We start from the raw sequence: 14,184 nt of genomic DNA on the forward strand, positions 1-14,184 counted from the left end.
TCTTCTCCGAATCCCTTGTAGAACATGAGAGGAGATTGATACGAGTGTTGGACCGGTTGAGAGAGTACGGATTAAAATTGTCACTAGAGAAGTGCAAGTTTTTTCAAACATCCGTCCGCTACTTGGGTCATATTGTGTCAGAGAAAGGAGTAGAAACGGATCCAGAAAAGATAAATACCATCAAATCCTGGCCAATTCCCACCAACTTAAAGGAACTACGCTCTTTTCTGGGATTTGCGGGTTACTACCGCCGTTTCATTAGAGACTATTCCATCATTTCCAAACCTCTGAATGACCTTACCCGTGGGTACTTACCTGCACAGAAGTCCAGAACCAAGCCATCTAACGTTAAATATCAAAGTCCAAATCAGCCTTTTGGAGAACGTTGGAGTCCCAGTTGCCAAGTCGCTTTTACCACATTGATTGAGAAACTAACCACAGCTCCAGTCCTTGGGTTTGCAGATCCATCCCAACCATACATACTTCATACAGATGCTAGTACGACAGGACTAGGGGCTGCACTTTATCAGGAACAGGAGGGAAAGTTGAGAGTGATTTCTTATGCAAGCAGAGGCCTGTCTAAGAGTGAAAGCCGCTACCCAGCCCACAAACTGGAATTCTTGGCATTAAAATGGAGTGTCACTGAAAAATTCCAGGATTACCTGTATGGAGCCACCTTTACCGTTGTGACAGATAGCAATCCCTTGACTTACATACTCACCTCCGCCAAGTTGGATGCTACTGGTCACCGCTGGTTGGCCGCACTCTCCACATATTCGTTCAAACTCCTGTACCGGGCTGGGAAACAGAATATAGATGCAGACGCACTTTCCCGACGTCCTCACCAGTGTCTTGAGGAAGCACCTAAAGATTATGAGCTCATACAACAGTTCCTGGAAAACCGTCTTGCTGACTCAAACCTGATCTCTTTAGAAATTGTTGAAGCCATCTGTCAGGGTTGTCTTGTCCGAGCTGCTCAGCCTGTCAGTCCTGGTTCTGAGGGCATTACGCTGGTTGAGTCCCTCTCTATTACAGCAAAGGCAGTCCCTGACAGTTATACCACTGAAGAGGATCAGCTACCTTCAGCCCTGTCTCATCTCAGCATTAGGGAGGAACAGAGAGCTGATGTAACCATCCGAGAGCTGGTTCATCAGATGGAGAATGGAGAAAAGATCTCTCCAATGGCAAGAACAGAGCTGCCTGAATTACCTCTCTTGTTGAGAGAGTGGTCAAGGTTGGAGCTGATTGATGGAGTCCTTTACAGGAAACGGCAAGACCATGAAGATATTACTTACCAACTTGTTCTTCCAGAGTGTCTTCGTCCGGCTGTGCTAAGGAATCTCCATGATGAAATGGGCCACCTGGGAATTGAGCGCACCTTAGATCTTGTTCGCACTAGATTTTTCTGGCCAAAGATGGCCAATGACGTTGAGCACAAGATCAAAACGTGCGGTCGCTGTGTGCGACGGAAAGCTCTTCCTGAACGAGCTGCTCCACTGCTCAGCATCAAAACATCCCGTCCTCTCGAATTAATCTGCATGGATTTCCTGAGCCTTGAACCCGACACAAGTAACACCCGTGATATCCTCGTTATGACCGATCATTTCACAAAGTTTGCTGTGGCCATTCCAACACCAAACCAAAAAGCAAGGACTGTAGCAAGATGTTTATGGGATAACTTCATTGTTTACTATGGAATTCCTGAACGGTTGCATACAGATCAAGGTCAAGATTTCGAGTCAAAACTGATTAAAGAGTTGTGTGAAGTTGCTGGTATCCAAAAGTGTCGGACGACGCCGTACCACCCAAGAGGAAATCCGGTGGAAAGATTTAATCGGACGTTGCTGGGGATGTTGGGTACTTTGGAAGACAAACAAAAATCTAAATGGAAAGACTTTGTGAAGCCATTAGTTCATGCATATAATTGCACAAGAAATGATGTAACCGGGTTCACTCCATATGAACTAATGTTTGGTAGAACCCCACGTCTTCCTGTCGACTTGGCTTTTGGCTTACCTCTGCGTGAACCACACCATAAAACTCATTCTCAGTACGTGCAAGGGCTTAAAAAACGCTTGGATGAAAGTTTCCAGATTGCTTCCAGAAATGCTTTAAAAACAGCTGAGCGGAATAAAATACGGTTTGACAAGAGAGTCATTCCGTCAGCGTTGGAAGTGGGAGACAGAGTGCTTGTAAGGAATGTACGTCTCCGCGGGAAGCACAAGCTCTCAGATAAGTGGGAGCGGGATATCTATGTTGTGGTCAGAAGGGCGGGTGAACTCCCTGTTTACACTGTAAAGCCAGAGGGTAGAGATGGACCACTGCGCATATTACACAGAGATCTTCTCCTACCATGTAGCTTTCTACCAGTAGCTGAGAATGTTCCGTCGCTGGATTGTGCCCCTGTTGCCAAGCCGCGAACTCGCCAGCAAAAACAAAAATCAGACAACTTGATCAACTTACCTGCTAGTGATGATCATATTGAAGATGTGGAGCCACTTATCTTCAATCCATCTGTATCTCGATTCACTGTGGAAAGACACTGCAGAGTTCCAAATGCCGTTCTTTCTAGTGATGCTGCTGATTGTAGTTCTTCTATCGCACCTCCTGTTAGTTCTCCAGCCCCAGATGTGCCGCCTGTGTCGGAATCCAGTAGCGAGCAGTCTGAGTCCTGTGAGAAAGAGGAAGCTGTGGAAGAGGAAGATGTTGTAGAAACTATAACTGAGACCTCACCTGAACCTGAAGAGACAATTACCGAAATCCAGTTGAATGAAGATCCTCCTGCAGAACTCAGTCCATTGCCTGCTGTTCCTGTTGAGCCTTTAGTTAACGATGACATAGTTGACAATGACTTGACTTTCAGACGTTCGACCCGACACAGAGTACCGCCTGAGCGGTTGCAATATTCGATCTTAGGTAATCCTCTAATCTCCGTAGTTCGGTCTCTGCTTCATAGCTTGTCTGATGTTTTAAGTATTTCATCTGCATCTGATACCGCTTCAGCTGTTCGTGTCATCTAGTGTGCCGACATGCAATGGGACGAAAAAAAAATAAAAGTAAAATAGTGTAACCCAGGGTAAATATAAATAGAAAATAATAGTAAAAATAATTAGTAAAAGTAAAATATAAATAGTTATTTTTATTAAAATAGTTATTATAAAATGGCTATTTTCCCCAGTCACCTGAACACATCCTTCATTCACATTTTTGTGCAGGAGTCACATGGTAGTCTCAGTGAAGGCTTAACCAATCATGGCACTTAAGAGCGTTTATAAGCTGCGGTGAGTTTCCCCAATCAGTAGGGTGAGGGGGAAGCCACCGGAGCAGCTGCACTCGGTATGTCTCTACACAAACAAAGCTATTTTTCGTTTGGTTTTCATCTAAAATGCTTGGTTAACTCTAGCATGCGATCCTGCACTTGTAGTGTTCACCATCGTTGTCTTTAGAAGCCGACTGGTGCCGCTGTGCGTCGCGAATATCTGCGGGAATTGGTGAGTCTGTTGTTGTTGTGTTCGCTAGCATGTTGCTATTGGCGTTGGTATCCTTATGTATTATAGTGAAGGGTTCGCTAGCTTAATGCTAATAGCATTAAGCAATCTCAATGTATTTATATGGGCTGTGGTAGCTGGTAGCATTAGCTTCCCATTTGCTCCTATGGAGTTTTCATTGGATTCCATGAATTATAATGTAAATTGAGCACTTTGTTTTCAATGCTTTGGCTTTAAGTATTTAAATGGATTATTTACATACTGAATGACAAGATTATCAATTGTATTGAATGGAATGTTATATTGTAAATAATCCCAATATTTATGGGTGGTTATTTCCATGCATTTGAGTATTTTTATACAATTTTGTTATGGCCATTTAATATAATTATGACAATTACTTATGCAGTATTTTGAATGCTATTGTGTACACATAAAAATATAGAACATGGAATATAAAACTAGCTAGTGATAAATTATGAGTAGTGACTAAACCATGGGTCCTGTTATTTAATACAGGCCAGGTGCGGCCAGTTGCGGGCCAGTTGATGGCGAGCCATTATTACTTGGAACAGAACCTGCCCCAACAACATCATCAGGCCCTGTGGGTTTGGTAGGAGGCTGTGCAGTCTGCTCATCCCCTCCACTCGCATACACATACACACACACACACAGCCATTCACTAAGCTCTGGCTTATGGACTACTTGCGTCTCATGGACCATTTGTGTTATCAGGACGTGGTGTTCATTTTTTATGAACAACGAATATAGTCCTATAGTGTGTTATGAATTGTCTTTGATCTGAGTACTCTTTAATTCCTGAGTTGTATTTTGTTTTGTTTTCCTTGTGAATTATTGAATTTCTCTGCAGATTGGAAATATTTTGGGATATTGTTATTGTTGTTTGTCTTTGTTTCACTTAATACATGGTACCAACACCAAAATTAAATGATCTGTCTCCGTGTTATTATTTACTTTTTCAACACCTCCTTAAGATTAACTTTATCTTCCGTAGCCCAATCATTATTTAACTTTTTATAGCTATATCCATCTGCTATTTAACACATGCACCTCGTGTGTATGCTACAAAAGCATCGCTTGTAAGTTGTATTTGAGTTTATAGTTAATTATGTTGATACCTATGTCATGTAAAACTTTCTGCAATGTTCTTGAATATTTATTTGTTTACACATGAAAACTGCTATTGTATAGCCTTTCAGTGAAGAGGTCGTCAATAGTTTGTTAGTTTAGCTGTTGAGCTGCACATACTATATTTACTATAAATTATAAGTTTTTTACAGTTTTAAGCATATTAGCTGAATGTAATATATGTGTTACAACTTTGTAGCTTAAAGGTATATTATTTCATGTCTGTTAATGTATGACATGTTTGGATAGCATTCAGTGATTGGTGCTATCTTTCTGTATCATTTCAGTTTTACAAAGATTCCTTCATGAGAATTAAGACAACAGTAAAGAGCCTTGAACTTTACTCCAGCCTCTGACTTTCTCTTGAAGCCTGTTAGCTATCTGTCGATTTGTGTACAGTCACGCACACTGAGGACAGAATAATATTGCAGTTTATACAATTATTGATATATTAATACTACATTTTTCAAGGCACACCCCCAACTGCTCCCCGGGTACCGCAGCAAAAATGTTAAAAAGAGTTAAAATGGAGTTAAATTCAACAAGAAAAAGATGAATACAAAGGAGATTTAAGCCAGATTAATTTCTTTATTTTATGTGCAAAATTCAGTTTATCCACATGAAAAACTGTCTTAAATCTCCTTTGTATTCCTATTTTTCTTGTTGAATTTAACTCTCATCCCTGAGGCTTATAAATAACAACAACAAATGCAGTTGTTTGATAAATTATTATAACATGAATATTATGATTATTCAAATAACTTTAAGCCTTTTTTCTGAGTATATAATCTCATACTATGATGTAACTCCACAACCCGACCTAGTACAGTTTTCCTACATGTTTGCAATATCTCTACAAAGGAGATGTAGTGCAGCTGCTCGAAGATTTCGCCTTTGGAGAAGACTGTTGATTTAACACTCGAAAAATCTAAGTATTACAACTTAAACATTAAGATTACCCCAGAATGCATTTTTAGCCCACCCCTACACTTATGAACAATATATATTTGAAGCACAAAATATATGAGTGCACAGATGGGATGAGGAAGACTTCATGAAGCCCCTGAGCCACACAATCTTGAACAAGAGCAGGAGAACATGTGTGGGACAATCTGGCTGTTGCTGTGTCTGCTCTCCATGATCACCACTACCTGTAAAACAAAAACAAAATGTTGTTAGCTTTCCATTTCATGCCAAATTTCATTTCATGTGTTTATAAAGTGAAAGCAAGTGACATGACGTGGACTTCCGGTTTAGCATCTGCCATGTGAGGCCACATAAGTTGGCAAACCCGGCCTTTGAATTCTGTTTTAAAACCTGATACAGTGTTATTTTTACACCCTGTGTATTTGTTAGAGACTCTTGACAATTATTGCAATCTTATTTGAGTTCCAACGATGACTAAAAAAGCCCAACGACAAAAGAAGACCGATTCAGCTGCTACCGGCACTTCATCTCTGTGTAAAGGAGGCCAGCGAGTAGATGCTGTGCAGGTAAACCTCACTCCCCTGATCTCAAGAGACGCACTAACGACAGACGCTAGTGGCTGCAGTCATTTAGCCTCCTTGTTAGTGTGTCCGCCTCCCATGCCGGAGACCCGGGTTCGAGGCCCACTTGTTTTATTTTATTTTATTTGTTTTACTTTATTTATTTAAGTGGTATTTTTCACTGGAGCATTGACAGAAACAGCAGTTTACATCTGTATTAGATCTATAAATTAAATATAGTTAATTAAATAAAGTTAAATAGATTAAAATATATTAAAGTTTAATATATTTAAATAGATAATTAGATTTAAATGTAATACATAAATAGATTTAACAAATATTTAATATATATAACATAAAATTTATTATATTATTACAATTTATATAATCAATCAATGAAAATACAATCAATCAATTAAATACAGTGTATTTAAACGTGCGCTTGCCACGAGGGGCTTTAACGTGATCAATCTGCTGCTATACGCTTGGTCGTCACTCAAAACAAAACAAAAACAAAAATGAATTAAAAAAAAAAGTTCCAAACATTTTTCTAAATTCATTTAAAATGAAACAATAAGAAATATAACTTTGCAATTAAAAACATAATGAACTGTTTTATAGGAACAATAAAAAGAGGTAAATTTCTTAACTCATGGACATAATTTTCGGCATGTCATGGGCTCTGTATATGGGAATAAAATATTTTTAAAAAAGGCCAGATAATGATTGAGTACGTGTGACCTGCTGAAATACATCAGAGAATTATTAAATCAAACCAAAAAGCCTTTCATAATTTGTGACATTATATGTTAGACAAAATATGTTAGAACTAGGCCTAGCCTATAACACTCAATCATAAGATACCTTTTCAATCGTTTTATTTTTATGGCATAGCCTGCACACCTCCTTAAATGTAATTTAAATATTCCAAGTTAATATCCTACATACTATAATACAACATTAAACAGGAAATTGCATAGCTTTAATGGTTTTCATAATGACTGTTTAATAACCATAACATCCAGTAAGATTCTTTCTGTAAATTTAATAATTTTTTCTTCTTCTTTTTCTTTGATGCGTTAGGCTGCAGCCTACGGCTATCTCATGTATTGAAAATAACTTTCTAAATAATTATTTTAAATTCATTTTCTAATGATTTTTAAGGATGTTATAATGTTATATTATAATGTTATTGTTGTTTTATTTCGTTATTTGAACTCCATTTACAAAACAACATGTAATTTCCAGTCAGTTTGCAAACTGTCCCTTCGCACCACCTGGCAGTAGTTTCGTGAACAAATTTAACACACGACTGACTTGGAGTTAACGCCGAACGCCAGTAATAGGCATTTTGGTTGGCCACCTACTGTATGCAGCTATTATGAATGTTAAACATCTGACTGTAATTTTTTTTTTAACTCCGCAGATAACATGCAAGACATCCAAGTAAAACATGAACAAAGGAATTAGCACACATTCTGTGTAAAATTTAGTCAATGATGCATGTAACAATAACAATGAACAGTCAAGCAGCATCATATGTATCTAGGAAGGAGAGGTTACCAGCACGTCACTTCCACAAGGTGTCGTTACCACTACTTTCCCTAACTATAAGCAGAGCCTGTTTGGAGGCCTCACAATTCTTTCCCGTTTGGTGACATAATGTCCAGCTGGCAGGGTTTGTTTGCCAGATGAAAGCTCTTTAGGCAGTGATTGAGGCAAACTAGAGTTATCAACAGGTTTGTGCTCTTCATCTCTCATTGTCTCTGATATTTCAGTCCAGTGTTCATTGTTAGGCCCGTGACAGGCTTCATTGGCTTTCGCTGTGCTTTTGCAAAGATGCTGAATGTTGCAACAGTACTCCTTACTTCCATAGTCTACAACATAAGATCTTGGAGCACAATGCTGTCTCACTACGACACCAGAAGAGCACTTGAAACTTCCAGGGGTTGAGGAAAATATGCAATAGTCCTATTGCAAGTTTGCCTTTTTCTTTATATGTAATACCTTTGCATTGTAACCGCATATATTTGAAAATTAATTATTGGAAATTGGAAATTGGAAATAAGACTCTGCCACGCCCCCCCCCAAAGCACCTCGTTTAAACACCCCCCACATCTACGTCACTATGTGGAAATATTTGCGTAATGCTGCCCAAATGTTCACGCAAAGAAAGAAGGCGTAGTTTCAGTAACACAGTTAGTGTTGAAGCAGTCATGTCAGGGAGATGCTGTGTGTATCTATGCGAAAACACTTTATTTGGCCTTCTGAAAGTATATGCATTTAGGAATCATTAAGATTACTTACAACAGAACATCAATGCATTTTATGGACGACCGTTTCATGAACCTAGGAGAGGAGGTAATTCTGACTTTGCAACGACAATGTGGCGATTCTGTGTCAGTTACTGTAAGTATATTTTGTTGATAGTTTAAGTATTTGCTAGTTATTGTTCAAATACAGAATTTTGTACATTGCAAGTGTACGTATTTGAGAGTGAGAGACAGGATCACACAGTGGAGTCAGCGGTCTTAACCGTCCATGGCTTGTGTACTGCAAACACATACAAGCTTCATCACTGTGTCTGTCACGAGACTCTGTTCCCCTTTTGAGCTTGAACCTTTGATGGTAAAACTAAGGACATTATTAACTGTCTTTACATTTATTTTGAAAGATGAAGCTCACGATTATGAAAGGGGCATTATATTTCCAACGAGTGCTTGTGGTATTCAGCCAATCACAATGCACTGGGCCAGTTGGCCAATCAGAGCAGACTGCTCTTGTCAGAAGGAGGGACTTTGTAGAAAACGACGCATTTGAGAGAGGTGGGGCATAGAGGACCTACAATAATGTACGGTATTTGAAAAATAAAGTGGTTTTTGAACATTAAAGCATGTCAACAGATTCTATTACACCAAATACACAAAATAATGATCTTTAAAAAAGCATCATATAACCCCTTTAAGAAAGACACCACGTTATATTATAATTGTTTTTATTAGGAAAATGGTTCATTAAGAAAGACACCACACGTTGTATTGTAATTGCGTGAAAGCATTTATTGAGCAAATATCTATTGCACATATTAGTAAAAGTATAGCTAGAAATGAAACATGTATTAATAAAAGCTATGCTAAAGGAAAATGAAGAAAGGGAAAGTTATCATAGAATGCTGTGTTGTAGATGCAGAGCAGGAGGCATCAAAGTAGAAAGTCCCAGAGGAGAAAAAATTAGAAAATGGAAGGCTTCTTATAGGGAGCTTCTTAGGGAATTTCCAGACCTCATGATGTCACAAGACATTGGAATCCACCTGCTGTCTATAAGGGACTGAAGCGCAGTGAGGAAATCAGATGCTGGTTTTGTGGTACAGCTTCTCCGGTGCCAGAGGCCTTGCCATTGATGCCTCTTATCAACCGAGCTTGCAAATAATATACCTTTGTTTTTATTTCTGTTTTTATATATTAGTATTTTGTTTGTAACGTATTTAACGTATTAACGTATGGGGTTGGCAGGGGTGAACGTGGTCGTAGTGTCCAAAGGGATGTACAAACTTGCTGTTTGTCATTTCTCCAATCACAAATGCAGGCATGGTTTTATGTTTACGTGGCACAATGCAACGCAACTTTTAAAAAGAAAGTATAAATCATTTTAATGCATAATTATGTCCCCACTGGATGCAACAAATGCCTCATTTATAATGGGCTTTAATGTTTTTGTCTCTCTGGCTTAGCCAGACAGGGCATGACATTATGGTAAGGGGCGTAACATTTCCGTCACACGCTTGAGGTATTCAGCCAATCACAACGTACTGGATAGCTGACCAATCAGAACACACCTGGCTTTTCAAAACGATGAGCTTTGTAAAAAACTATGCGTTTCAGAAAGGCGGGGGACAGAGGAGAAACAATAATGTAAATTATGTGGAAAATAATCTTTTTTGAACCTTAAACTGCATAAACACATTTTATTACACACAAATACAAAAAATAATGTTCTTTTTAGCAGCATCATATGACCCCTTTAAAAGCAAAAGTGAAACAACTGAAGAGGGAGTTAGACACAGTAAAAGGTCAGCAGGCTATAGCAAAATTAGGATCAGGAACATCTGAGAGCTGGGAGAGCAAAGAAAATAGATCAGGAGAGAGAAAAAAGGAGAGGCCCCTTTAGACCAGCTGCAGGAATTAGGAATTCCCCAGTGAGACAATTAGAATGTATAACTCCAAAGCAGAGTAGGGAAGAACAAACAGATATATAAGCTAAGTTATTAGAACTACAATTAACAGATGCAGTAAGAAAGCAAATAGGACCCAAAAAGAAAGGAGAAGATCATAGTGCTTATACAGAACGTATTATTAAAGCAGCAAAAAATGCAAGTTTAAGTTGCGAAGCTGTAACTTGCTTAGTTCATATGTGCACAGGCCATAGAAAAAGTTAGAAACTTAACAGGTACAGAGAACAAATGTTCACAATGGAAAGAAATGTTAATCAATGCGTTTAGAGATCAAGTTCCATTGTTAAGTGTATGGTTATCAATAGAAGAGACACCCATGACACATTAGATTACTTAGGGATGTAGGAAGAAATATTCCAGGGAGATATAAATTAATAACAATCTTAAATACTGTAACTAAAAAACAAATAGAAGAGAGAATTGCTGAATATGATTTAAGTTCTCAACATGTAAGAATAGTGAGGAAAAAAAGAACCTCAAAATAGGAATATGCAGAAGCCATAGAAAGTTATTGTAAAATGAGTGGAAAAAATAAAACATATAATACTTGTTCCCAGACAGAGAGAGGGAAATAAAAATGTTGTACCCAGAATGGAAAGTCAGAGCACAAAAGCCTAGAAAATAAATAATGCAAGAATAGGAAAAAAAAAACGAATTAGGAAATAATACAGAAGAAACAAGATACATTCCAGAAGATAGATGGGGAAAAATGACCCCAGAAATAAGAAACCAAGTGATTCAAATGTGTAAAACAGAAAACTCAAATGTCAAAAAAGGTAGTAGAGAGAAAACAAGAAGCACAGCAGTGAGAAATACTTGGCCTGTTGACATTTGTGACCAGAGAGTAATAGAAAAAGAAGAAAAAATTATTTGTTAATTTAGAAGTAATAGAGTACCTTTTAGATACGGGAGCACAGGTGACCACTACAACAGAGCCAATACAATTTACAGATGATATTTTAATTCAAGCTTATAATGGAAGAATAGAAAAAGAACAAATAGGAGAGAAATTCAGAATTAAAATTATAAAAGGACTAGATAAATTATTAGCTGCAAAAGATCTAAAAAAGGTTTTGAGATTAAAAGAAGTGAATATTGAACAAGAACTAACAAGAATACATAGTAAAATGATAGGATCAGTGGGGGCAAAAGATGAGTTAATACAATTCTTACGAGAAGCTCCTTATAGAAGATATAAAAATGACTGTGGAAAAGTTAGTGATGAATATGCGCATGAAATACTAGGAGGAATACATTAGCCAATTTATTAATTGGGTATTGACATTGTGGCTTAAGAAGAATTAAGTCAAACAATACAAGAGTTAGTGGAGCAGGGAGTTCTTAAAGAAATTAAAACAAAAATAACAAAAAAACCAATACAAAAACCTCAAAAAACATACAAAACAGTAACAAACTATAAAGCATTAAAAAGAATTAAACAAACCAAAATATAAAGAAAAATTCTAACAAAACTAGATTTAGCAAAGCAAAGAAAGATTAAACGATGGAAATTTTTTTTTATCAAAACTACATTTAGCAAATTGATATTGGTCAATTCTGTTAGCAGAGGAAAGTCAAGAAAAAACTGCTTTTACTGTAAATAAGAAACATAATGTATATCAACGATTACCTCAAGGATATATAAATTCTTCAGTAATATTTCAGACTGTAATGATGGAGATTCTGAAGGAATTACATGGAGAAATCTAAATTGATGATTTATTAATTGTAAGTAACCATGAGAAAGAGCATGTAGAAACTGTGAAAAAGGAAAAAATAGCTTAGCTGAGGCAGGATTAAAATTTAACTAAAAAAATGTGAAGTAATGACAGATATGGTTGAGTTTTTAGGTTTTTGGATATCAGCAGGGAACAGAGAAATTACACAAACAATGAGAGAACGAATAACAAATTTAAATACTCCAGAAAGCATTACAAATGTTAAAGTCAGCTTTATTGTCAATTCTTCCACATGTACAGTACATACATACAGAGAATTGAAATTGCGTTACTCTCAGACCCTTGGTGCATACAGATAACACTAACAGTAGAGCATAAAAATACACATACAGGTGCTTCTCAAGAAATTAGAATGTTGAGGAAAAGTTAATTTATTTTAGTAATTCTACTCAAATTGTGAAACTCATGTATTAAATAAATTCAATGCACACAGACTGACGTAGTCTAAGCCTTTGGTTCTTTTAATTGTGAAGATTTTGTCTCACATTTACCAAAAACCCACCAATTCACGATCGCAACAAATTAGAATATGATGACATGCCAATCAGCTAATCAAATCAAAACACCTGCAAAGGTTTCCTGAGCCTTCAAAATGGTCTCTGAGAGTCATTGACACCCTTCACAATGAGTGTAAGTCACAAAAATTCATTGCCAATAAGCTGGCTGTTCAAAGAGTGCTGTATCTAAGCATGTTAACAGAAAGTTGAGTGGAACGAAAAAGTGTGGAAGAAAAAGATGCACAACCAACTGAGAGAACCGCAGCCTTACGAGGATTGTCAAGCAAACTGGATTCAAGAATTTTAGAGAACTTCACAAGGAATGCACTGAGGCTATGTCACAGTTGGTAGAACCGTTGTCTCATCTTGATCTTGTATGGGTAGTGTCAGGTGTGTGTCTTGTTATCACTGATTGTCTCATGTGGGCGTGACCGCTAATTAGAACATCAGCGGCAGCTGTGAGTCATTTCCAGCTCACTATTTATTGCCCTGTCTCTAGTCTTGTGTTTGTCAGATCGTTGTTGCAGTCTCCCATGTGCGTGCCTGGTCTTTGTTCTTTGTCTCCTGTTTCACGCAAGACAGATCGCTCACTCCTGGTTCACCGTGGGATCTTCACCTCCGTACTCACCTCAGGATCGACCATCTCAGTCCCTGCGTCACGCTCTCCTGCTGTCTGGTTCCGGACCTGATTCTTGGCTGCGAGAGATCTGCCCAGTATCTATTGTGTGGCTCTGTTGTTATCTGACGCTCTGTGTGAACGTTGTTCATTAAAGACTCATTCCACTTGCAATTGCTTCTGCTCCTTTTTGCCGTTACAGAACGATCTGACCATTCATGGAAGCAGCAAGCTCAACCTTGCTGGCGGATTTCATCCACCACAGCGTCTCTCGGATGGATCAGCAGCAGGAGAGCATTACCAACACCGGACGCGAAGTTCAAGCGCTTGTGATGCAGGTATCCGAGCTCACCCAGCAGGTCCAACTACTAAGCATTCCCGCTGCGCCGCCCACACCGACTGTTCCCCGCACCGTACCAGAGATGAGTCATCGCCCAGAGACCCACATACCCATCCCCGAGAGTTATGCCGGTGAGCCGAACTTCTGTAGAGCATTCCTTACCAGATGTTCTATGCATTTCTCATTGCAGCCCCGAACATGCGAGACAGAGGAGTCTAAGGTGGCTTTTGTCGGGACGGGCAGCCCGATCTACACGCACTCCCGGAAGCACTGGAGTTCGAGACAGCAGGACGGAGAACACGATCGGTCCCGTCGTCGATCACGAACCCATGCAGGTGGGGAGGGCTCGGCTGTCCCGGGAGGAGAGAGAGAGGCGGAGGCTCCAGGGACTCTGCCTTTACTGTGGTGGCTCTTGACATTTCTTACACTCTTGCCCGGTAAAAGAGCAGGCCCGGTAGTAAAGGTGAGGCTACTATCGGGTGGGATCTCTGCCGGGAAGTCCTCATCGACTACTCTCTTTCCGGTGAGACTGAGATGGGCCAACGAAACCTACTCCTGTCAGCCACTCCTGGACTCCTGAGCGGAGGGTAATTTTATTGACGCACATCTGGCTCACCAGTTAAGACTCCCTATCACG

General features: G+C 38.8%; 1 protein-coding gene and 1 long non-coding RNA gene across 3 annotated transcripts in view; both read left to right on the forward strand.

Moving 5' to 3' along the window:
• The window catches only part of LOC109058398 (ladderlectin-like), a 71,505-nt gene that overhangs the window by 30,207 nt on the left and 27,114 nt on the right, over nucleotides 1–14,184 (forward strand). The gene's annotated exons all lie outside the window — the stretch shown is intronic.
• On the forward strand, nucleotides 3,111–4,980 carry LOC109054708. Its single transcript, XR_006159534.1, has 2 exons — nucleotides 3,111–3,491; nucleotides 4,008–4,980. It is a non-coding gene; the product is annotated as an uncharacterized LOC109054708 (long non-coding RNA).

Source organism: Cyprinus carpio, unplaced genomic scaffold (genome assembly GCF_018340385.1).
Source record: "Cyprinus carpio isolate SPL01 unplaced genomic scaffold, ASM1834038v1 S000006590, whole genome shotgun sequence".
Taxonomy (NCBI): Eukaryota; Metazoa; Chordata; class Actinopteri; order Cypriniformes; family Cyprinidae; genus Cyprinus; species Cyprinus carpio.